Source organism: Hypanus sabinus, chromosome 7 (genome assembly GCF_030144855.1).
Source record: "Hypanus sabinus isolate sHypSab1 chromosome 7, sHypSab1.hap1, whole genome shotgun sequence".
Classification (NCBI taxonomy): Eukaryota; Metazoa; Chordata; class Chondrichthyes; order Myliobatiformes; family Dasyatidae; genus Hypanus; species Hypanus sabinus.
The window spans coordinates 60,491,619-60,517,858 of NC_082712.1; the positions used below are offsets into that span (position 1 = coordinate 60,491,619).

A 26,240-nucleotide genomic window follows, 5' to 3' on the forward strand; every position below is an offset into this window, starting at 1 on the left:
TATAGGAACGAGGAGCATGATCTTCACATTGTAAGTAATAAAAGATGATATCCTATTCCAGGAATGGAGACAGACAAAAACACAAAGAGATGTAAGAAAATGAGGAAAAGGAAAAAAAACTGTAAGAGGAAAGACAGAATTAGACAAATGAACAGACTATAACAAGAATCTACACTATCAGTGACAGGAGTTGGCCATGGAAAAGGATTGTATAAATGGAAATGCAAACTTGTCTTACTAAATGTACTGCAAAAGCAAAATTTAGAAAAGCTTCACACTGAACATTCAGGTATTACGAATACAAAAGCAATGGCCAAATGTCGTATGTGTTAGCCAGAATTAGATAATGCTCTCAGTTAACTGATAGGGGAGTGTATAATTGCAATAAAGGTCATCTGCAGAGTTGAAGACCTTTACCAAGGGTACTTGTTAACTATTGCAAGGAGAACATTGATGACTTTACTGATCCATTTGTTCATATCAGAGCTTATCACAAGAAATACTCCCACTGGCCATCCTAGATGTCATTCATGAGTGATTTATAAAACAAAAAAGTATGATGTGCACATTGTATTTATCACATCATGGAGTGCCACATCAGCCAAGGGAACAGTAATCAATTAGCAACAAATTTAAATAACAAGTGCTTCAGGTGAGTGTATGTTTATGATGAGATTGTAAGTCAGCAAACTTTTCCTGAGACTTTGAGAAAAATGCCTAGTTCCATGATAGATTAAACTCCACCCAATTTGCTCATGCATAGAAGACTTTGAACATGATTCAGCTAAATTCTTGAGGGAAAAGAAAAGGCACAGTCGAAGCAAAAACAAAATTATGTCGAACTATGAAGGGAGCTATCTTAAAGGACATTTGGAAATGGGATGTTAGAGTGATAGTTAAATTATGTGGTATAAACAGCTACCTTGTGCACCTATTGGAGAATCTGAATTTCATGTGTAAAATGACTTAATTCTATCAAGAGTAGTGCAGGGAATTTTTTAAATTAATTTTTACTGAGTTTCTACAATATGACAAAACAATAAAAAGTAAAAAACAAATAGGTTTATACAGTGCAAAACAAACATATCATATGTACACTTCATAACAATTAAGAAAAGCACCCATAGTAGAATCGTATAAAGTTAGTTACCACCCCACCCTCCCACTTCCCAAATCCAAGCCAACCTTACAATATATAAAAAAGTTAATCAGAACTTTATCACCACAGAGCTGTATTATAAAAAGAAGGTATATTGCCTACTACCTAATCTATAATATATTTACACATTTTTAAAAGCCGATAGATCTTAACCGTAAGAAGCTGAAAGTTAGGGATTTAAATGCAAAAGAAAAAAGGGAGGGATGCACCCTTAATCTACACAGGAATCATGAAAATATTCAAGAAAAAGTCCCCACACCTTTTGAAACTTTATGTCTGAATTAAGAAGTGAATAATGAATCTTTTCAAGGTCTAAGCAGGACGTGATATCTCTGAGCCATTGAGGATGAGTGGCAGCATCTCTCCACCGAAGGACTGCACATCTGTTCAAAAGAGAGGTGAAAGACAATGTAAAACACTTAGTCGGAGTCAAATGCATGTCAACTTCTCCCGAAGTGCCGAAAAGAGCAATCAGAGGGTTAGATTCCTAATAGCAATTAAGAATATGAGATAAGTTTTAAAAAAATCTCTCCAGAATCTCTCCAAGCTGGGACAAGCCTAATACATATGAATAAGAGAAGCCTCGTCAGTTATCACAACAGGGACTAATATCAGGATAGAACTGCGACAATTTAGTTTTAGACATATGAGCCCTGTGTACCACCTTGAACTGTAAAAGGCAGTGGTGAGCACATAGAGAAGTTGAATTAACTGACTTGAGAATTGAATCCCAAACCTCGTTGGACAAAGGAAAATTTAAATCATGCTCCCAGGCAGTTTTAATTTTGTCAAAGGGGGCTCGCCTCAACATTGTTAACGTATCTTGAATAGTAGAAATTAAACTTTACCGAATGGATTCATATGAAGAAACATATCCACAACATTTTTAATGGGTATCTCAGGAAAGTTGGTATTGAAGGGTTGATAAAATGTCTAATTTGGAGATATCTAAAGAAATGAGTGTTAGGTAGGCCAAACTTTACAGACAATCGTTCAAAAGTTACAAAGCGCTGATCTATGAAAAGATCTTCAAAGCAGCTAATGCCCTTTCTGTGCCAGTCTAGAAATGTTAAATCCTGCAAAGAAGGCTGAAAAAGATGATTATGTAGAGTAGGACTACAGAGAGAGAGACCGTAAAGCCCGTTATATTTTCTGAACTGAGCCTATATTCTCAGAGTGTGTCTGATAACTGGATTAACAACTGATTTAGGCAAACGGCAAGGAAGTGTGGATCCACAAGGAAGTGGAGATGGAGAAATTCTCCTTAGAGTTCAGCTCCATTGCCACCCACATTGGGCAGTCAGACTGATTATAAAAGACCAAATGATAAGACAACATATATTGGCTGCCCAGTAATATAAACAAAAATTGGGCAAGGCCATATCACCTACCCTTTTAGGTTTTTGAAGATGAGCTTTATTTAGTCTGGGATGTTTGAGTAGTGCAGGGAATCATGGGCATATTCCAGATGATGATACAGTAGAGACAGTGTGGAATATTCTCAGGTCATCCCTTGGGATCAAAGATGAACTGCTTCCACTCCATTTCTACGAGTTCTGAACTGGCTGATGAGAACAACAGACCTTTCCACTGTAGGACAAGGAAAGATTGGAATTTTCAAACCAGGGGGGCTTCTCACTCTGACTGTACGGGTCATCTTTATGCTGTCATCAAACTGGAGCTCTGCAACTTTCCCTCTGGAACAGGGAATCTCACGAGCTGGAGACTTCTTCAAGAGGATTGAAAACATCCTTGAACAGTAATGCTATCCTGGAAACACCATGATGAAGCTCAAAGGTATAACTTCAGGAGTCTGTTGATGTGTCCCATAAACAGGAGCTGATGTTCATACCCTCATTGGTGACTTGGGAGAGGATGTTATGTTGGGCCACTGTGCTGACAAAGATTTGGAGTATTTTTAGCAATGGTAGTGTTTCTCTGGGGTTTTAAGGTACCTGATATAGAAGATAGAGAATGCCAGAGCATTGAGCAGAGGTTCCTTAACTTTTCTGTGCCATGGACAAATACTATTAAACAAGGGGTTCATAAAACTAGATTGGGAAACTCTGGCATGAAGGAAACCACAGATCACTGCACCTCATTAGATAATATAGACTTGCAATCTTGGTGAGTTGACGGCAGTGCTGACACACTGGAGACAGTGGTGAGTTTCACTATTGATGTTTGCCTTTGCAGAGAAATGGCTCCCAAATTACGCAATGTAGTCCAGCTCTACCAGAGTCTGATTGTGGTTTTAAGTGTCGGGGCCCAGTGTTGTGAAGTTGGCAGAAGACATTTGTCTTACAGATACTTATGATGATCCCTTTGCACGCTTCAGTGAAAGAATTAACAATGACTTGAATGTAGCTATACAAAGTGTGCCATCTTATCTAAAATCAATGATTATGATCAAAGTGACCTTGGGTCTGGAGTGGAGATGATAAATTTGAAACAGTTTCCTATTCATCCTATAATTTAGTTATGCCCTAGTAGGTAGCTGGCTTATCAAAGGTAAGGTGATGTATTATAGTGTGGAAGACTGACCATAGGATTGGAGCGGTTCAGGTGTGTGGCGGACCAATTCATTAGGATCGGGGTTTGCATATTATTTTGCAGTGGTATGAATTTTGGAAGACTGCCAAATCTAAGAAGATCTCCCCATAATCCCTATTGATTCAGAGCATCCAAGACTCATATGAACAGAAAAATAAACCCACATACATGGTGCCGGTCTCTACATTTTACCTGGATTTATCTCAGGATGTTCATTGCTGGTCTTGATGGATGGAAGCAGCAATGTGACTGGTGTCTCGCAGAGCTACTTGAGGTGAACCTACACAATAACTTTTCCTGTGACAGTCGCCAAGGAGACCCTTCAGTAATTCCAGGTAGACCTGTCTGCTTTCTCATTTTCTGAGATCCCATGTCACATGCTCTGTTGAGAATTTAAGCAAAAGGTACTTCTTGGCCATGATCATACACTTACCATATTAGAATGGCTGACTTTATGAACTTGTTAAATCCAGAGACTTAAGAAAAACATCTCATCTTCTGACTTGATACACCATAGCCTTTCTGACTCAAGATTAAATGTTTAAAAATCATATCAAGCTTTCCCAGATTTATAGCTTTCAGGTTAATTTCTCTCTCCTTCTTTGGTTATTTCATTTCCTCAGACACACCTTTTATCATTTCCTTTCCTCGTGAACCATCTCTGTGTTTGTCCATTCAACCACTTCATTTTCTTCTCTCTAATCAGCCCCTTATCTCTACAACTTATAAAACTTGTTTTATTTCTAACTATTTCCATTTCCAGCAGAAGATCATCAATTGTTACAATAACCTCCTTTGACCCTACCATCCCAGAAATTTCAGAACTGCTCAAAAGTCACCTCTTACACTTCTTTGAGTTTGATTGGTCCATCACTGGAGACTCTTTTTTCAGATGTAAAGACTTAACGTTAAGGCTATTCATCACTCTGTCTTCATTTAAGAGGTTTCTTAAACCCCATCTCTTTAACCAATTTCCTGGCTGTTTATACACATGTAACAGCATTAAGGGTTAAAAATTAAACCACTTTTTCTCTTGAAGGACATGGCTTTCCACTGTAAACAGGGCAACTCTAAAAGGGCAGTGATAAAAACATGATTTTTTTTCTCCAAACATCCAACCATCATATTGGAGAAATATTTCTGTAAGGAGATAGGGAACTGAATGATAACAGTTGTAACAAACATCAGGAGAGGGATCTGTTGTCACCAGAGACCGTGTTTAAAGCAGACTGCAGTTCAAAAGATCCAAGGACAGTTCAGACAGGAAGATGTTTTTAAAAATAAACAATCGGAATAGTAATGTAAACAGCTTGTTTTCAAAGGATTCTGAAACAATGCATCCCATGTGGTCTTATCTATTATCTTATATCTGTTCCTTTTTTGTACACAAAATACCGTGTATAGAGCAAACAGCCATTACTCAATGTGTGTTGTGAACTTTGGCGGAAGGATGATGTTAGATTCTGAGTGTGGTGTTTCCTTCATTACTAGACTGACCTTTCAATGCATGCTCCATTAGCTGTAAAATACCTCAGGGAGTCCCAAGATTGGGGGGGAGGGGCAGGGGTCTCATGGAAATGAAAGTTCGAGTACTGTGGGATGCCTTTTGAGAGAATGCCAAAATAAATGCAGGACTGTCTTTTAAACTGTTAGCATGTTACTGATTATTGTATCTTTTGATGTAGTTGGCTGTCAAATTTTACTGTCTCATTAAGGGCACTTCATGTATTAAGGCTGCTGTTGCTGTGATACCCATCATGAAGAAACTAATTTCTTAGACATCATTGTTGGAGATGCATTAGCCAGGATTGAAAAAGCCAATGTCAGGGAGGGAAGAGAGAGGGTGAACCTTAGTTGAAGCATGTGTTTACCTTTGGGAATGGCTCAAACAGAAACTATTGCATCTTTCAAGGAAAATAGGGATAAACTATGAGCATGAATATGAGACATATTACTGATGGTCAGGGCTAAGGTTAATCCAAAGGCATTTTATAAGTATATTAGGGACAAAAGAATAATCAGGAAAAGAATAGGACTCATAACAGCTGGGGCAATCAGCATGTAGTCAGAAGGTGTAGGTGAGATTCTAAGTGAATACTTTTCATCAGTTTTCATGAAGGAAATGGATCTTGTAGAAGAAGAATTCAAAGAAGGGGAAGGTGAAATTCTAGTGCAAATCTCTGTAAGTAAAGAGAAGGCATTCAATACCTTAGCAGGATTATAACTAGATAAATCTCCAGACACCCTTTGAGATTTATTTCAACCTTTTATTTCATAAAAGGCAGGAGAAAATATTTTTGTGTTCCTACCGGAAATGTTTTAAACTTCGCTTGCGCCTAAAAAAGTACAAGAAAACTGGAGCAAACACGAGGAAATCTGCAGATGCTGGAAATTCAAGCAACACACTCAAAATGCTGGTGGAACACAGCAGGCCGGGCAGCATCTATAGGGAGAAGCACTGCCGACATTTCGGGCCGAGACCCTTCGTCAGGACGACTGGGGGATGGCCAGTGTGTTCCTCCTTTTCAAGAAGAGCAGCAGGGAAAAGCCTGGCAATGATGGACTAGTGAACCTAACGTTAGGAGTAGGGAAATTATTGAGAAAAGTACTGAGGGACAGGATGAACGATCACTTGGAAAAGCAAGGACTAATCAGAGACAGCCATCAGCTGATTAAAGTTGTGAGGAGGTAACAATGTATTGATAAAGATTTCAGCAAGGTCTCAGGTGGGAGACTGGTGCAAAGGGCTAGGTGATAAGGGCAAGATGGTAAATTGGATCCAAAATTGGCTTGGCAATAGGAGACAAGGGGTGATGGTAGAAGGTGCTTTTTTGATTGGATGTCAGTGATTAGTGTGTCCAACAGAGATTGGAATGGGCACGCTCCCTGTCTGGAACATGTGTGAATTATCTGGATGTGGACAATCAGTAAGATTGCAGATAACTCAAAATTCATTGGAGTTGTTGAAAATGTGAATGGCGTCATAAGTTACAGGATGATGATATTGGTGCATTGGTGAAAGGGCAGATGGAGTTTAGTCCTAATAAATGTGAGCTGATGCAGTTTGAGGCTACAACATGCATCGTAAATGGTAAGATGCTAGGGAAGTACTGAGGAACAGAGCGACCTTGGTAAAGTCCAAAGATGTTTGAAGCTGGCATTGCAGGTAAATAATTTGGTTAAGTCGACATAAGGGATTCAATACCCTTCATTAGTCAGGAAATTGAGTACAATAGAAGGGAGGTTATACCCAGCTTTATAAAACATCAATCGGACTTCATGTGGACTATTATATGCAATTCTGGTCACCAAACTATAAGAAAGATGTAATAATGCTAGAGTGAGCACAGAGGAAATTCACCAGGATATTGCCTGGGCTGGAGTGTTTTAGTTATGAACAGGTCTATTTTACCTGGAGTGCAGGTGGTTTAAAAAGGACATGGCTGAGCTCCATAAAGTTATGTAGGATAGAGATAAAGTAGAATGCAGGAGAAAAAGTAGAATTCAAATTACTCAATCTGAATAAGTGGTTCAACCCAGATAAGTGTGAAGTGGTTCATCTTGGTAGGTCAAATATGATGGCAGATTATATTATTAATGGTAAGATTCTTGGCAGTGTGGAGGATCAGAGGGATCTTGGGATCCGAGTTCATAGGACATTCAAAGCAGCTGTGCAGGTTGACTCTGTGGTAAAGAAGGCGTACGGTATATTGGCCTTCACTAATCATGGAATTGGATTTAGGAGCTGAGAGGTAATGTTGCAGCTCTATAGGACCCTGGTCAGACCCCACTTGGAGTACTGTGGTCAGTTCTGGTCGCCTCACTACAGGAAGGATGTGGAAACCATAGAAAGGGTGCAGAGGAGATTTACAAGGATGTTGCCTGGATTGGGGAGTATTCTTTATGAAGATAGGTTGAGTAAACTCGGCCTTTTCTCCTTGGAGCGACAGAGGATGAGAGGTGACCTGATAGGGGTGTATAAGATGATGAGAGGCATTGATCGTGTGGATAGTCAGAGGCTTTTTCCCAGGGCTGAAATGGTTGTCACAAGAGGACAGAGCTTTAAGGTGCTGGGGAATAGGTACGGAGGAGATGTCAGGGGTAAGTATTTTACTCACAGGGTGGCAAGTGCGTGGAATGGGCTGCCAGCAACGGTGGTGGAGGCGGATACGATAGGGTCTTTTATGAGACTTTTAGATAGCTACATGGAGCTTAGTAAAATAGAGGGCTATGGGGAAGTCTAGTAATCTCTAACATAGGGACATGTTCAGCACAACTTTGTGAGCCAAAGGGCCTGTATTGTACTGTAGGTTTTCTATGTTTCTATATTTGAATAGAACTAAAGAACATAGATTTAGGGAAAGAGGTAACAGATTTAGTAGGGATCTGATGGAGGCCAGTGAGTGGTGAATACCTAACGGGGACTGCTAAAGGGAATGATGGAGACAGCATTCCACAACAAGGGTAACACCAACATTCATTTCTGAATCAAAACAAGAAATACATTGGATGAAAAAAAATAATACAGGCCTGCCAGCTGTTAATGTTCAGTTTTATAGTGGCCTTATTTCATTGTTCCTGTTCACATTGCATTTAATCTCACCCCATTTTGCCAATGTTAACTATTAATTACCCCCTATTAACTGGAGCTGAAGTGACAATGAGGAGCACAGGAAGTGAGCTAACACCTGTTTAAAGGAAACAAGACTCCATTGATGGATGAGGTACTGAAATTGTCTTGGAATTAGGCCATCTATGTAAAGGAAACACAGGGAGAGGAGGCTCCATCCTGCCAGATTGCGCCTGCACTCACCAGATCATGCTTGATATGGTGAAAATAATTTCTGTTTACTCATTAAATCCTTTAATCACTTTAAACATCTCAATCAGAACACCTCATACCCCACAATCATAACAATACAATCTTAATATTTGCAGCTTTAACACAAGCACTGAACAGTTCTTATAATTGCCAATACCTTAAATGTCACTTGACAATAAACAAACATTTTAATTATATTTTATTCCTTAACCCTTCCATCACTGGTATCATTCTGCTCCCTCTGTGCTGCATTCCATCCTCATTCATTAAGTAACACCGGCCCACCAAGCTCCTTAGATTTGAATCAATCCTGTCTTGAAGATGGGAAGGTTGGTTGCTAATTCATGGAATGAGAATACTTTCCTTTCCTGGAAATTCAGAATTAGATATGGAGCTCTTTAAAAAAAAAAATGATGTAAATTAGTTATTGACCTGAGGTGAAATAACATCTTTCCTAGTAGGTGTTTGTAAGTGGGAAGATGACATTGCCAGCAGCTTTCCTGGAAAACCTAATTCCCATATGACAAGTAGCAGCTGAGTAATTTGTGCAAATCACAACGCTGTATATGGGTGGGCTCGACAGTGATTGTTAGCAACAAAGGATTACACATACATGTGAGCGGAAATCAAGTTTTACTGTTTTAGCAGCAGGTTTAGTTGTACAACTGAATCATGCAGAATTAAACGTCTTGTGTGGAGAGTAATGCAATCAATACAACTGGTCAAGTATGAGTCACCTGGCCGTGCAATTGGTATTGTTCAGCAACTAAAAGACTTTTAATAATTAAACTGGATATTCTTTGTCCAAACTGAAATCTCAGAAGACATTTTTTTTTCTAAACCATACAGTCAGAGAGGGCTTTTTGGAAATTGTGTTAGCCAGTACCAGGATGTGAAAGGAGCAGATTTATCTTCAGAAAGTTGAAGTAAGAGTTCCCACTATCCTATCCTCTTTGCTTGGGCCATTTAATGTCCACAAAATGGCTGATTTAAAAGAGTCTACAAACTGAATTGTGTTTTGTTTTGCCATCGATTCCTTCTTCAATTTGAAATCCTGTTATATGAAGTTTTTAAATTGTCAAATTGCTTCTCTTCCTGAGCTCAACTCTCTTGGGGGAATAAGCAGAGTGATGCCAAGCTCCACTGCCACCCATTTCTTATGAGGGTAAAGCAGTTTGACTTCAGTCCCGTGTGCCTCCTGTTCTTTGATTGGTCACTTTTCTGGATCAAATGTGATATTGATCTGAGGGACTGACAAGGCTGTAGACGCTGGAATCTGGAGCAACAAACAAAATGGTGGAGGAACTCAGACACACAGGCAACACCTGTGGATGGAAATGGACAGATGAAAGGTGTTGACCCGAAACATCAGCTGTCAATTTTCTTCCAAGCTGCTGCCTGCTTCACTGAGCTGCTCCAGCTTTTTGTTTGATATTGATCCTATAGGCTCCTGGTCTCAGTCAAAGGCAAGCTGCTGCCAGGGGCACAGCGGGTAGAGCTACTGCATCACATCACAAGAGACCCAGGTTCGATCCTTACCTCCGATGTTGTCTGTGTAGTGTTTGTATGTTCTCCATTTGACTGGAAAGGTTTCCATCAGGTTCTCCAGTTCTTCCCACATCCCAAAGCCTGGCAGGTTGGTGGATTAATCATCCTCTGTAAATTGTGCCCCGTGTGCAGGTTAGCAAGTAGAATCTGGGAGGATTTGGCGAAGAATAGGTTACAGGGAAATTAATGAGTGATTGGATTAATGAGGGTGTTCCAAGAATTAACAGAAACTCAACAAACTTAGTTTTATGCTGCAAGAGAACGTGGAAAACAACATTTCCCTGCCAGGTCATCTGCTCAGGATGCTGCCCAGTATCTAACTGATGCTTCCTCTTGCAATCTATTTCCACTCTGCTCTCAGAGAAACATCCTATTTTCCATTTGGATGTGATTTCATTTTAATTAGTCTGCAATTGTCCAGTGTAGTGCATCAGGATTTAATCAGAATCAAATTACTATCCGATTTCTTCCCCTTGGCCAATACAAAGCAAACAGTTACACATGATGCCTGTCACCCTCTCACATCTTTAGGTCAAGGGCATGGGCACCAATCCAGTCTGATTCCCCACCATTGTACTATGCAAATATAACACAAGAACATTTTTATGGAATAAAAAATTGTGGCAGATCTGCTTTTGGCCTTCCCTTTCCTGTCAAATGTTATTACCCTTGATCCCCTATAAACCTAAAACTATCTTGGTCTCAATTATTCAGTCCTGGAGGATTGAAAATTCCAAAGATTTATGGTCAACGTAAGAGAAATTCCTATGCATTTTAGTCCTAAACTGGCAAATCCATATTCTGGGACTATGCCTTCTAATTCTGGATAGCACACATGAGATGATAGTTGTAGAACCAATCCTGCCAAACCCACTGAGAATTTAATATGCTTGATTATTATTAGTCTCTAAATTTCAGTAAGTATAGAACCCTTAAGACAACTCTTCAATCCTTGGATCAACCAATTAAATTTTTATTGTACTGTCTCCAGCGTAAGTATATCCCACTTGAAATAAGGAAAGTGAATCTGGATGCAGTGCTCCAGATGTAGTTTCATGAACCACATGTGGTTGCAATAGTGACAAGACCTCTCACTTTAGGTTTCAAACCCTTCACAGTAAAGACCAATATTCTATTTAGTTTCTTGATTAATTGCTGTACCTGCTTAGTAACTGCGGGTGTTTCACGTTTCACCCTGATTCCACTCTTCCCGACTACTTTATTGTCTCACTCCTTTTAGACTCTGTTCTTTTCACCTCTTCTCCGTCTCACAGGGACATCCTCAAATGTTTCCACAGTAAACTCCATCTAGCAGATTTCTCCTCATTCACTCCAACTAATCGATTCCTTTTGCACATCTTTGCAGCCTCTTGACAACTTTTTCCACACACATCTGTATCTCCAGCAATTTTGGACATAATATTCATTCAAAGTCATTAATATGGATTATAGCGGTTAGTGTAACACTATGACAGCGTAAGCAAATCAGTTCCATCCCCGCTGCTGTCTGTAAGGAGCTTGTAGGTTCTCCCCATGACTGCGTGGGTTTCCTCCCTCATTCCAAAGACCTATCGGTTAGTAGGTTCATTGGTCACATGGGTTAATTAGATATCACAGGCTCATGGGGCCAGAAGTGTTGTGTTTCTAAATAAATAAATACTGTTGTAGTTACAGTGCTGTAGTACCTCACTGGTTATAGTTTACAAATCTGAAAATTGCTCATGTATTCTGACTGTTTTCAATTAGCCAATCCACTGTACATGCTAATATCATGTACATGCAATATCATGAATCCTTTATGTGGCCCTTATTGAATACCCTTTGGAAACTCCAATACACCACATCTTCCACCCTATAAAATCTCAAGTCAAAATTCTTGTGATGTTAAGTGTATTAAAGGTATATTTGGATTAAAAGTGGAATGGATGCTAATAGGGATAGGCAGGAAAATGGGATTGAAGCAACAGATCAGATTGGCCACAATCATATTGAATGACAAAACAGTCTCAAGGGGCTGAATGTCCTCCTCTTGTCCCCAATGCAATTCTGTTGTGTGTGGAAGGGGGAAATGGGTGGAGGGGCTTTGGGGTTTTAACGTTTAACTGTCATTCATTCTTTGGGGCACTCCTCTGTTTTGGTGGATGTTTGCGAAGAAAAAGAATTTCAGGATGTATATTGTATACATTTCTCTGACATTAAATGTACCTATTGAACCAATTGAACTGTGAGGTGGTTTTGTAGAGGCAGAAATCCTGAGAAGCCCAAACAAAATGCAAAACGTTCTTTGCTATGTCTTATTACTGTAGGCCACTTGCAGCTACCTTATCGCTAATGAGAAAATAATATTATAAACTGAAGAAGGATTTACTATCTTTCCAGCACATAGGACAAACAAACTCTTCTCGGGCTTCCAGCTGGGAATAGGTATTGATCTTATCCAACATTCTGATGAAAATCTCTGCCATCTTCATCAGGGATGATGCCTGGACACGTCTAGCCCGGTGGTACGTACATCCCTGTAGGAGGGAGAGACAACAGGAGTTTATATACCACCAGGCTAGACGTGCCCAGGCAGCATCCCTGATGAAGATGGCAGAGTTTGTCATCGAAACGTCGGTATTAATAAATATTTGAACCTGTCTGGAAGCCAGAGATCAGTTTATTCATAACATTATAAATTGTTGTGATAAATGTTAAAATAAAATTTTGTCTTTTAAATAATTTTGTCTTTAAAGATTCCAAGTAGGTTAGTGGGACCCTTGTGTCTATAAGTTGAATTCAAACACATGCTGTTGGAAATCTCAGCAGGATGCGACACATGTATCCTCCCAGACTTCGCCCACGTACACTCCAATTGACCAAGTCCATGTACTGGCCTATTGGGCTATTTGCCTCCAATCACCAATCATCTTCCATCAGGCTGAAGTCTCCGGGAGGTACAGATCAATCTTCAGGACAACCCTAGAGAGAAATGCTGGTGTATTAACAGAAAAATTGTTCGAGTTTGGATACATGTAGTATCAAATTAAACTCACTCCATGAAGTCAAAGTTCAAAGTAAATTTATTATCAAAGTACTTATATATACATCCAGAATTGAATGGCTTGTCATATGAAGAGTGCTTGATACCTTTGGGCCTGTACTCTCTAGAATTCAGACAAATGAGGGGTGACCTCATTGAAACCTATCAAATAGTGAAAGGCCTTGACAGAGTGTTTGTGGAAAGGTTGTTTCCTTTGGTGGGAGAGTCTACAACCAGAGGACGCGGCCTTAGAATGCAGAGATACCCTTTTAGAATGGAGATGAAGAGGAATTTCTTTAGCCAGTGGGTGGTGAATCTGTGGAATTCTTTGCCACAGGTAGCTGTGGAGGCCAAGCTTTTATGTATATTTAAGGCAGCGGTCAATAGATTCTTGATTGGTCAGTGCAAGAAGGGATATGGAGAGAATGCTGGAGATTGGGGCTGAGAGGAAAATTGGATCAGCCATGATGAAACGGCAGAGCAGGCTTGATGGGCCAAATGGCCTAATTCTGCTCCTATGGTCTTATCACAACATATTGATGCAGCTATATTCCATTAGGGGTCTGACGAGATTTGGAATGCCACCTAAACTACTCACAAATTTCTACAGATGTACTGTGGAGAGTATTCTAACTGGCTGCATCACTGTCTGGATGGGGGTGGGTGGGGGCAAAGCACAGGATCGAAGTAAGCTGCAGAGAGTTGTAAAATTAGTCAGCTCCATCATGGGCACTAGCCTCTGTAGTATCCAAGACATCTTACTTACAATGCAATATTTACTGTAAATCACAGTTTTTTCCTACATTATCATGTATTGCACTGTACTGCTGCCATAAAGTTAATAAATTTCACAACACATGCTGCTGATATTAAACCTGTTTCCGATTCTGATCCTGATTCTGCAAGTTAGTACATAGGTTGTGGGAACAGTTCAGTCTAAGGAAGAGTGAAGTTGACAAGTTATCCCCACTGATTAAAGACCATAATGGTAATAACTGTTCTAGAACCTGGTAATGTGGGTCCTGAGGCTCCTGTACCTTCTTCCTGATGGCAGCAGTGAGAAGAGAGCATGACCTGGGTGGTGGGGGTCCCTGATCATAGATGCTGCTTTCCTGCGACAGCACTCCTTGTAGATGTGTTCACTGGTGGTGACGGCTTTTCCTGTGATGGACTAGGTTGTATCCACTAATTTTTTGTCGGACTTTCCATTCAAGGGTATTTGTATTTCTATACCTGGCCATGATGCAACCAGTTAATATACTCTCCACTGCAAATCTGTAGAAGGTTATCAAATTTTTAAGTGACATGCCAAATCTTAGAACATTGAGCAGAGAACAAAGAAACTTACAGCACAATTCAGGCCCTTCAGCCCACAATGTTGAGCTGACCATGTAACCAACTCCAGAAACTGCCTAGAATTTCCCTAGCGCATAGCCCTCTATTTTTCTAAGTTCCATGTACCTATCTAAGAGGCTCTTAAAAGACCCTATTGTATCCGTTTCCACCGTTGCCACCAACAGTGCATTCCACACACTCAGCACTCTCTGTGAAAAACTTGCCCCTGACACCCCCTCATGTTAGCCATTTCAGCCCTGGGGAAAAGCCTCTGGCTATCCACTCGATCAAAGCCCCTCATCACCAACCTCTCAAACACTTCATCACTGTGGATGTGAGTGCAGCTGGATGGTAGTCATTGAGGCAGATTTCCATGTTCTTCTTAGGCACAGGTATATCTGAAGCCTGCTTGAAGCTGGTAGGTACATCAGACTGCTGAAGTGAGAGGTTAAAGATATCAATGAACACTCCAGCCAGTTGGTAAGCACAGGTCTTTAGTACTTGGCCAGGTACTCCATCTGGTCCGAATACTTTCCATGGGTTCACCCTCTTGAAGGATGCTCTCGTGTAGGCCTTAGGTATTCCTCTTGCCATCAAGCCTCAGCTATCAAGACTGGAGGTTGAGCAAAAGATGACTCCTTGTTGAGATAATAAGATAAGTGCTGGCAAAAAGCAAGAAATATGAGAATTAATGAAACAACAGAAAAAAACGAGGCCCACACATGAGAGGAAGTGGTAGAAAATAGGAAGATAAGGAAGATCTCAAACAGGTAAGATTGTAATTATCTTAGTTAGTGCGAATGGCTAGGATATGAAGCTGATAGAGTCTTAAGCTACTAAGCTGGTAGCATCAGTCGATAACTTTTCACCTAATTCTAGATAGAAAGCTATTTACTCAGAATCCTAGATATACTTCCCCTCTTGGTTTTTACACTCACTATATCTTTTCGTTGCCAAATATTGGCAGGGCATTAACTTCCAATTTTTTCTCTAGGCCTACTCTGTCTAGCCTACATCTCTGAACTTGCAGCAGTCCATTCAGTTATGCCCAACTCTAACATTCCCATCAATCCTGCTCAGGAGAACATTTGGCAAATGAACCCCTAATTATGGAAGCATGGAAGAGGCCTATTGGCAGAACTCCAACATCTCCACAGAACTCCCTATGCCTCGTGACCCTACCAGTTAATATCAGGCTATCTTTTCAAGGTCAGTCACCCATTTTCTCCAGAGATCTTCCATACTTGATTCCAACCTTACTTCCCCCAGCTTCCACTTCTTCTTTAAAAGTGACAAGAAGGCCTGCCATGGTAGACACATTGGATCAAGCCATTAATGAATCTCTTCTGCCTGCTCTTTCCCTGTCTCTTCACATGTAAATCCATAACACTTTTAACACCATCTGTGACCAACATTTTCCATATTCTTGGCTCTGTATCTCATTTTCATTGTGAAGTCTCCATTATCTAAGGTTGTTGGAGTTTGTGGTCACTGGGGCCTGAGTCTAAAATTGGTGGGGTCTGAGATAGCTAGGTTTGAGCCAGCTCCGGCCAGAAGTGGACAAGTTCTAATATAGCTAAGGTAAATTTTCAGACTGGAGAGACTTCTAATTACTTGAGCTAATAAAGGGTGGTGGAGGGGAGGGTGGATTCTTACATTCCATGGAAATGAGGGGTATTATTAGAGAGATTGAGAGAGAGAACACCAAGGATTAGTTTACACGGTTTGTGATTTAGAGAGGATAAGAATGTGGCTAACCTTGTTGAAAGATTAAAGATACAATGAATGGAGGTAAAATATTGGGACTGAATAACAGGAGGAATATAGAAGAGAGAATGTGAGGGGGAGAGGAGGAGGTGGGGAGAGCGGGAGGGAGGAGAGGAAGGGGGGAGGATATATACAGTATGTTAATACATACAGTATCTGGGAAACTCAATAGCTTTAACCACTTTTCATCATCCCATCAGCATGTCCTTCTTTATCCTGCTTCTCCTTAAATGGAAATTCTGTGTTGTCACCCACTTCCTGGAAGTCTTACATATTCCCAATCAGCATTGTGGTCCAAATCGTAAGGATTGATTCTTAGAATGGATTTTATTCTGTGCCAAAGTCCCAAATTGGGTCATAGTCCATGCTCTATGGACCTTAACTGGTGGCTGACATAAAAATGAACCATGAAGTATCTGGTTACTATAGTCCATGCCTAGCAAAGATGGAAACATATTCTTGTGGAAGAGCCTCATATAAAATTATCATATCTTAGCATGCTGATGAAGACAGATTTCTTTGCTATTACTCATCTAACACTTTTGCAGGACCTTTCCCTTTAATTATCCATTGAAGCACCAATGATATTCCTCATGGACAACCAAGAATCTAAGCCAAAGAGCGTTCCAAGATGGAGAAGGCAACATGACAGAGCAAGAGGACTGGAATGATATTGAGGCCCAAAGTCTGGCCTTTCCCAAAACTGGACACAGCTGCAAACACAACAGGAATAAAATAATCTAATTAATTAAAAAGAATAAAGTTTTCTGCCTACTGTCCATTTTTGTTGCTGATGTTCATTCATTTGATAGGTTGCAAGGGCATCAGAGAAGAAATTTCAAAAGTCCTGGCCAAAATATTAAAAATACCCATAGATTCTGAGTATTGATTCAGAACGCCAAATTTGTAAATTTTACATCCTGTTCTGAAAACGGTATCAGATAAATCTGGGAACTACAGACAATTTCAGTGGCAGGAAAAGTATTTGAAATAACAGAGACAAAACCAGCAGTCACTTGGAAAAATATAGCTTGATTAGAAGGAGGTAAAATGTGTCTGACTTTATAGAGCTTTTGATAAATTACAGAGATGGTTGATGAGGGAATTAGAGTTAATGTGCTATATATGAGTTCCAAACGACAAGTGATGAGTTGCCTCATAATAAGCTAGTCATCAAGATTGAAAACCATGAAATAAAAGGGGTTTTAGCAAAATGAATAGAAAATTGGTTAAGTGACTGGAAAGAGAGTTGTGGCACTCCTGTCTGATTCCCCTAAGGGTTGAAACCACTGCTTATCTTGCTATCGATTTATGGTTTAGATTTGCATGTCTCGGGTAACTGATAAATTACAGAAAATGTGGAGGCATAGTGAACTGAATAATAGATTACAATAAGATAGTAAAATGCATTGATACGTGGCAAATGAAATTTAATGCTGAAAGATGTTATAGGACCATAGAGTAAAACTTTATGGAAATAAGCCCTTCAGATCTGCTGGTCCATGTTGACCACAGCATCCTCCCTGCTCGTCCTAGATGTTTGCAAGAAGCCAATAACCCTCCAGGCCCCTCCCCTCCATGTACCAATCCTCTTAAATGTTGTAATTGTACCCACCTCAACTACTTCGTCTGGCAGCTCATTCCACGTACTCACTACCCTCTGTCTATTAATTTGTCTGACAGAATGAGAAACAGCAGTGCAAAGTGAGGACAACTGTAACAAGGGTACAAGACCATAGAAATCTGGATGTACATTGTTTGTTAAAGATAGCATGTAGGTCATTTCATTAGTAGTGGAGTTAATAACCTGGGAACATTGAATGAAGGCAGAAGAAATAAAAGTAACGAGGAAATTTTATTTGACACGGCTCATGATCATGAGTGACAGCAGAAGCAGATTGGAGAGCAGCAATCAAAAAGGAAGTGAGATAGTTATCAGAAAGGAAATAGGATGCAGGGCTATGAGGAGAGTGTGGAGTGTGACACCAAACAGATTACATTTAGATAGAGCTGGTATAAACGTTTGGTGAACTAATCTCTTTCGCTGCTGTAAATTTCCCGTAAATCTGAGAAACAACTCACCCTGTCTTTGAAAGAGCTCTGTAGTTTAATCCTATTCTTTCTCTGCAACCTTGAAAGTACATACCTGAGTTTGTTATGTATCCATCTCTTTTTCAGCCACAGTTTAGCTAAGAGCACATTCAGCTGAGTCAGAAAGCTGTGAATTCCTGCCCAGAGACAAGAGCACAAAAGACAATGCTGCCACTTCAGTGCTGCTCTGTCAAAGTGGCTGTCTTTCAGGTTAAACGCTTCTTCTCTCAGGGAATGTAAAAGATACCATGGTTCTTTTCTGAATGTGATCAAGGAAGAGCTCTTCTGATGTCCTAGCGATATTTATATTTCAATCAGCATCACCAACACAGATTACTTACTCAATGTCATTTGCTATTTGTGAGACCATACTGTGGATGTTGGTTACTACATTTTGTACACTGCAACACCGGACTAGATCCTGCTAATATGGTCCTTCTACTTGGAGTCATAGCCATTGAGTCATACAGCACAGAAAAAGACCTTTCTGCTCAACTCATCTAATGCTGACTAACTTGTCTCCTTGAGTTTGCCCCATTTCCCCGTGTTTAGTCCATATCCCTCTAAACCCTTGAAATGTTGAGCTCACCATGAGCAATCCAGTGTTGAAGCAAACGGGATCAGTAAGTCCAAAGTTTCCATGCTTCATAGTACATCAGCAAGCTCTGGACATTTTAACAAACTTATATAAATGTACTACTGAAAGTATCCCTACTGAGACGAAGCTTGAAGGTGCAGGAATGTATGAGGTTCAGAATATATTAGACTCTTCCAAAGTTCAAAGTAAAATCTATTATCAAAGTGCATACATGTCACCACATACAACCCTGAGATTCATTTTCCTGCAGACATACTCAGCAAATCTATAGACTAGCAACTGAAAACAGGATCAATGAAAGAACAAGTAGAGCGTAGAAGACAACAAACTGTGCAAATGCAAATATAAATAAATAGCAATAAATATTGAGAGTTTGAATTAAAAAGATAAAGAGTGCTTAAAGTGAGATCATTGGTTGTGGGAATGTCTCAATAGATGAGTGCAGTCATCCTCTTTTGTTCAAGAGCCTGATGGTTGAGGAGTAGTAACTGTTCTTGAACCTGGTGGTGTGTGTCCTGAGGCACCTGTACCTTCTACCTGATGGCAGCAGTGAGAAAAGAGCATGACCTGGGTGGTAAGGATCTTTGATGATGGATGTTGCTTTCCATGATAACGTTTCATGTAGACGCACTCAATGGTTTACCTGTGATGTACTGGGCTGAATCCATGAACTTTTATAGGATTTTCCACTCAAAGGCATTGGTGCTCCTGTACCAGACTGTGATGCAGCCAGTCAATAAATATTCCATGAAATATCTATAGAAGTTGGTCAAAGTTTTCATGCCAAATTTCTGCATACTCCTAAGGAAGTAAAGGCACTGTTGTGCTTTCTTTACAATTACATTTATATGATGAGTTCAGGACAGGTCCTCTGAAATAGTGACATCCAAGAATTTAAAGTTGCTGAACCTCTGATTTCCCTTTCCTGAAGTCTACAATCAGTTCCTAGGTCTTCCTGACATTGAATGAGATGTTGTTGTTATGACACCACTCAGCTATATTTTCAGTCTACCTCCTATATGCTGATTCATCACCCCCTTTGATACAGCCCACAACAGTGGTGTCATCAGCAAACTTGAATATGGTGCTGGAGTTGTACTTAGCCTCACAGTTGTAGGTGTAAAGCGAGTAGAGCAGGGGCTAAGCACACCTGTGCTGATGGAGATCATGGAGGACATGTTTGGTCTGACTGGGGTCTGCAAGTGCACAAGGGGATATTGAGGCTCAGGTGTGAAAGGTTCCTCCATGTTCTGATGGTCAAAGTGAGCATGCAAGGCATTGAGCATATCTAGAAGTGAAGCTCTACTGTCCCCCATCTTAATTGATTTGACTTTGTAGGAGGTTCTGGCATTCAAGCCCTGCCACAGCTGTCGAGCATCCCTCATTGACTCCAGTCTAATCCGGAATCTCCACTTCACCCATGAGATGGCTTTCTGGAGATCATACCTGCACCTCCTGTAGCATTCTTGATCTCCTGATCTTGAATGCCTCTGATCCGACCCTCAGCAAATTCCAGATTTCATGAGGTATCCAGGGCTTCCGATTGGGGAAGACCCTGAATGATTTCATGGGGACACACTCATCTGTTTTAGTGATGTCTGTTACGGCCCTGGTGACGTTATTCCGATCCTCAGAGTAGTGCTTGAACTTGGCCCAGTCCACTGACTCAAAGAAATTCAGTAATCGTTCCTCTGCCTCCCGCAACCAACTCTTCGTTGTCTTGATCTCTGGAACCTTGCTCCTTAGGCTCTGTATGCAGGTAGCAGGAGGACAGCCAAATAGTGCGATTTGGCAAGATGTGGTCCAGCAGAGGAACGATGGGCATTTCTTATCGTAATATAGCAGTACCCTAGTGTAATGGGGCCTCTGGTGCTACAGGTTATATTGCTGAAGGCTAGATTAGAGACATTCAAGTTTGAAGATCAAGAATGCTACAAGAGGTGCAGATATGATCTCTGGAGAGTATTTTGGATTCTCCCCAATATATCAAAGACACATGCCTTCCCTCAATGGTAAAAGCTACAGGAGGCATCGCCTCAAGGCAGCAACATCTCTCATTAAAGATTCCCATCATTCAGGCCATGCAACTTTCACACAGCTACCGTCAAATGGAAGGTACAGAAGCATGATGTCCCACATCACCAGGTTCAAGAACAGCTGTTTCCTTCAACAATTCAGTCCTGGGACCAACCTGCACAACCATTATCACCATCTCCTTACATCAGTACAATGACCAGTTTGATCACTTGGAAATGGAATGGACTTTCTTTTTGTTACAGTTGTGTTCTTCATTGTAAAAAAAGCATATAGCTTATGTTTATTTTATGTTTTTCCTCTTGTGAATGCTACTTATATGATGCTATGTATCTGTGATGCTACTGCAAGTAAGCTTTACTTTGTGCCTGTACATAAAACAATAAACACAACTTAGAGATGCTAGACTTTAAATGGCTAAATACCAGCAGATCCATTTAGACCTGTCCATTGATGGAAATTTTAAAAGTACTTCACTGCTCATAAAATGCTTTTAAGCTATTCTGTAATGACTGTGCAAGGAGTTAGGGGAAAAAGTACACTTTATCACTGATGGAGAGTTAATGAATCTGCTTTTCACTAGCTTTAAGCCAATGCAATTCCATTCACAACAAAGTGTTACGTATTATAAATCCAGGGGGGAGAGAAGGACAGATTACCTCAAAGCAATGTCACCCGGTGCAGATATGGCCCAAGTGAGTGAGAGACACTGAAGCAGGTCGATAGTTCAGACTTTAATGCGAACAGTGTTAAAGGGAAAAGAAAACAACAAATGCTAGGCCAAACAGGGCCGTTAATTAAAACTAAAACTCACAAATGGAAATACACTGCGGCTGAAAAGAACAACTAAGAATAAAACAAATATCGCTAGCCTTCAGAGTCGGTTGACTCGGCAGTCCGATTTCTCAGGCAAGGCTGGATACAGGCAACAAGCATTGCTGAGTCTGTGTCCAAATCTCAACAAATAATACCATGGAATGAATGGACTTAAATGCTATCACAATGAAATAATAATTAGCTGACCCATGCACATTCACAAGTGCAATTGCTGTATCTGCTGTGCTGCCAAATCAGTGGTCGTGACAAGCAAGACTGGAACTTGAAATGGAGCAATGGCGTCTTTCCAGCCAACATCAGAAGTAGAAGAGTTCAGGAGGAGAAGCATGAAGCAGAGAGAATTCCTGGTCGGTCAAGGATGTTAAATTGATTCCTTCACCTGAGGTGAAAAGGAATGTGTTAGTTCCATAACATATACGCACACTTACTACTTGATTCCCCATATGTTGGAGTTATCCTGAAGGGTGGGCTACAAGTGAAGCAGTATTAGGAAACCCAATAACTGGATCATATCATCATATTGGAGTCCCAAGCTTGATACATGTATTACTTTTTTTTTTACTCAACTCATTTTTAAATATCTGGGTTTTGTTGGTAAAGTGGCATTAATTCCCCATCTCTAATAGCCCTTGAGGAGATGGTAGTGAGTAGATTTCTTATTCAGCTGCTATCATTGTGTTGGAGGCATTTCAACTGTCCTATTGGGTTGGAAATTCTAGAATTTAAATTCAGTGCTGATGAAGCTTATTCAAACCAATGAGATGCTATTTATAATTAAAAATAATTCAGTAGGAATCCATTCAATTTAAATAAATGGAACTACTTGCGATCAAGTTCAAAGTTCACTTATTATCAAAGTATGTAAACATTATACAGCCTTGAGATTCATCTCCTCACTGGCAGCCACAAGACAAAGAAACCAAAAAGAACCCGGTAAAAAAAGACTGTCAAACACCCAATGTACAGAGAGAGATAAAAACAATTCATGCAAACAATAAAAGCAAGCAAAGATTCAGAACTGAAGTCCACAAAAGAGAGTTCATCAATCCATGAAGCCACAGCCTTGATTCGGCGCAGAGCCAAGCCAATGCCGCAGAGCAGTGAGCCGAACCGGTCTGATCCTCGCCTCTGACCCCGACCTTTTCAATCTGGCCCGGCACTCAAGAGTCATCCAAACATCAGGTTCTGTCGCTTCAATACACTCTGGGGCCACAGCCTGTGTCTGACCTTTCCAATTCAGCCCAGCACTCCTATCATTGTCTAAACAGCAGATTCTGTTGCTTCAGTATGCTCTGGAGCCTGGACCCCACCGCCTGAATTCGGCCCGGCACTTAGATCAATCGAACCTGGGGCCTTTCCTCGCACTTGACGATGAGCCCACTCTCTCACCTCAGGTCTGCCACATCAAATCACCTCCAAGTCCAAAGGGAAGTTACGGGTTATTGTTGCACTGATCATTTACCAGAGAAAGCATTATTAATAATGTATTTAGGTGTCTCCTTTGTTTTGGTTGCCACCAATAAGTAGTCACTGAGGTCCACCAGCACCATCTTAAACTGCAAAAGTTTAAAGAGAACTTTATCAATGAGTTGATCCCTTTAATATTTTGTAACCTCCAACCACACCATCCATTCTATCTCCATTTAGAAATTAATTTATTTGTGTTCATTTTAACCAGATGCTTCCTCATTATTATTGGCACATAATACATTGCTCTTTGGCTTGTTCCTTATCATTAGCAGTTTCATTTGCTTTTCCCAAATAATTAATTACACCCTTGGATTTGTAATATCTGGATGACTTCACACCTATCCATCTTGTTCTATTCCATCTCATGGATGCTCCAGAATAAAACTCTGTGGGAAACTGTTTTAGTCACTGAAAACCCATGCTGGCAGACAGCACAGGAACATGTCAATCAGCCCGTTATCATGCAAATATAATTCAAGTAAGCCTCACACTCACTCTATGAACATCTTCCTCCATACCTTTCTGTCATGTTTTTGTGCAATTTTCCTTTAAAAGTATTTCTGCTCTCTACTCCAATATCTCATGAGAGTGAGTACCACACATGCATTGCTCTCTGGATAGAGAGCTTGCTTCTTAAAAAGTTGCACACCAACTCTGCTTTATGTCCTGATGCCAAGTCAAAATTTTACTTACTAACTCCCATGAACCTCTCCTGAATCTGATTCCAGACTGCAAGGCTGTCTCCAGATGTGGAACTGTACAATAATGGATTTGGTTTTAGGATATATAAGACTGTTCTGTGAGGACTTGTAATACAATGAAGTATTAAGTTTGGGACTATTACTGGTAACCTGTAAAAATTGTCCCAATTAATAGGTTCATTTAAATAATTGAGACTGAAATGCAATTATACAAAAAAAGGAATCAGTATTCCTTTGCAAGTAACTTTAACACAGTGGCCTCCAAAACTGTTGAATTGAAGCCAAGAAAAAATTAGAAGCTGAAGGCACCAGGGGTGCTCTCTACATTAAAATTACATTACTCTAAAATCACAGGTATTTTTTCAACTAGGCCAACTCTAGCTGGAGATGGGGGTACTCCAATGTGTTTTATATATGTGTATTTATTCATCATTCAACTCAAAATCGTTTTGTGCTCCACTCTGCTAGTAATTACAAGCTGATTTCACCTCTCAGGGGTCTCTGAGCAATGAGCCCAACTATTTAACCAATGAGATTCAGCGGCTAAGAAACAAAGAAGGGAAAGATGGTGACTATGAAGTCGAATTAAGTGGAGCAAGATAAAGTAAGATTGGACTAAAACAATGAAGAAAACAAAAGAGGCCAAAAAGTGGAATTCTAAAATAACTTTAAATATTTAGAATCAAATCGCCATCTGAAAGGAATGAAGTACAATATTTTTAAGCATGCATATTTCACCTTTAGACAGTATCTAACAAATATCTCAGCATTAGCTAGCCTGATAAGACCATAATACCATAAGATATAGGAACAGAATTAGGCCATTTGGCCCATCAGATCTCCTCTGCCACTTAATCATGGCTGATCCAATTTTCCTCTTAGGCCCAATCTCCTGTCTTCTCCCCCATATCCCTTCATGCTCTGACCAGGAGTAACAGGAGTAATTTGCAGCAGCAGGAGTAACAAGCAATCAACATTCAAATATAATAATGTATGGAACCAATGGAGATGTTAAAGGCAAGAACCCAGCTTTGCTGAACTCACAGCAGAATGTTGCAAAATGTCCCATAGCAATTCACCAATCACATGGGTTTGCCTCTCCTCACCTGAAGTTGTTGGGACAATTTACACATTAGTAACAGTGAGCACCCCTAACATGCTGTTATTTTTAAACTTACTATACTGAACTGTGCATTCCTTTCTGTTGCATTTAATAAACTGAGCTTCATGATTAAAAATATAGTACACCACAATATTTTGGCTTTGGTGCAGAGGAGGTTCACCAAGTTGATTCCCGGGATGAGGGGACTATGAGATGAGATTGAGTCACATGGGACTGTACTCACTGGAATTCAGAAGGATGAGAGAAGATCTCATAGGAACATACAAAAAGTTGTTTCCACTGGTCAGTGAGACTAGAACTAGCCTCAAGATACAGGGAAGTAGATTTGAGGAGGAACTGCTTTTCCCAGAGAATGGTGAATCTGCGGAATTCTCTGTTCAATGAAGTAGTTAAGACAGGTTGGATAGATTTTTGCATAGTAAGGAAATTAAGGGTTATGGGGGGAAAGGCAGGTAGGTGGAAGTGAGTCCATGATCTTATTGAATGGCAGAGCAGATTCAACAGGCCAGATGGCCAATTTCTTATGTTTTTCTGTTCTTACAAAATCCCTTGTAGGAATGCCACTCATTTAAAATGGTAGATCTGGCACACAACTGCTTGTAATTTTTTTTAACCATGCATCAGGAATGATACTTATAAAGGAATCTTATAATTGGACCTCAAACTAAAATATTCATGCTAAATTGAAAGGTGCTATAATCTTGGTGAAAATTTGCAGAAGCAACCACCTAATGAGCAAGAAACTGTAGCAATTAAGAATTTGTCAAGTAGTTAACAAGTTAAAGAACAAACTTAATTTATAGAGTAATTTTCACATACTCAGATTGTAGTTGAAGTTTTGTTGATGTTTTTAGACTGGGATACAAGCCCTTATGACCAGGTGAGGGAACTACCCACCAACCCAGAACTGACATCAGAAGAGTGTTTACATAATCATCCTTCACGATCTCTAAGACATTCTGAAATACTTTGTGTGGTAGGCAAAACAAGTGCCGAACTGTGCACGACGAAATACTACAAACCAACATAATATCAACAAGTTATTGATAATGATGATTGTGGGATAATCATCAGGATGGGGGAGAATTGTGACCATGTCTATAATCAACCCGCGAGGTTTAATCCTGAAGGTGGCATGTCCTCAACACTCTACTTACCTGGTAAATATCTGATTATACCT

General features: G+C 40.2%; 1 long non-coding RNA gene across 1 annotated transcript; it reads right to left on the minus strand.

Moving 5' to 3' along the window:
* Positions 1-1,217: 1,217 nt before the first annotated feature.
* LOC132396334 (uncharacterized) lies at positions 1,218-12,473 on the minus strand. Its single transcript, XR_009512956.1, has 4 exons — positions 11,244-12,473; positions 10,074-10,229; positions 3,905-4,094; positions 1,218-1,542 (listed from the first exon to the last, which is right to left on the minus strand). It is a non-coding gene; the product is annotated as an uncharacterized LOC132396334 (long non-coding RNA).
* Between the last annotated feature and the right edge of the window lie 13,767 nt (positions 12,474-26,240).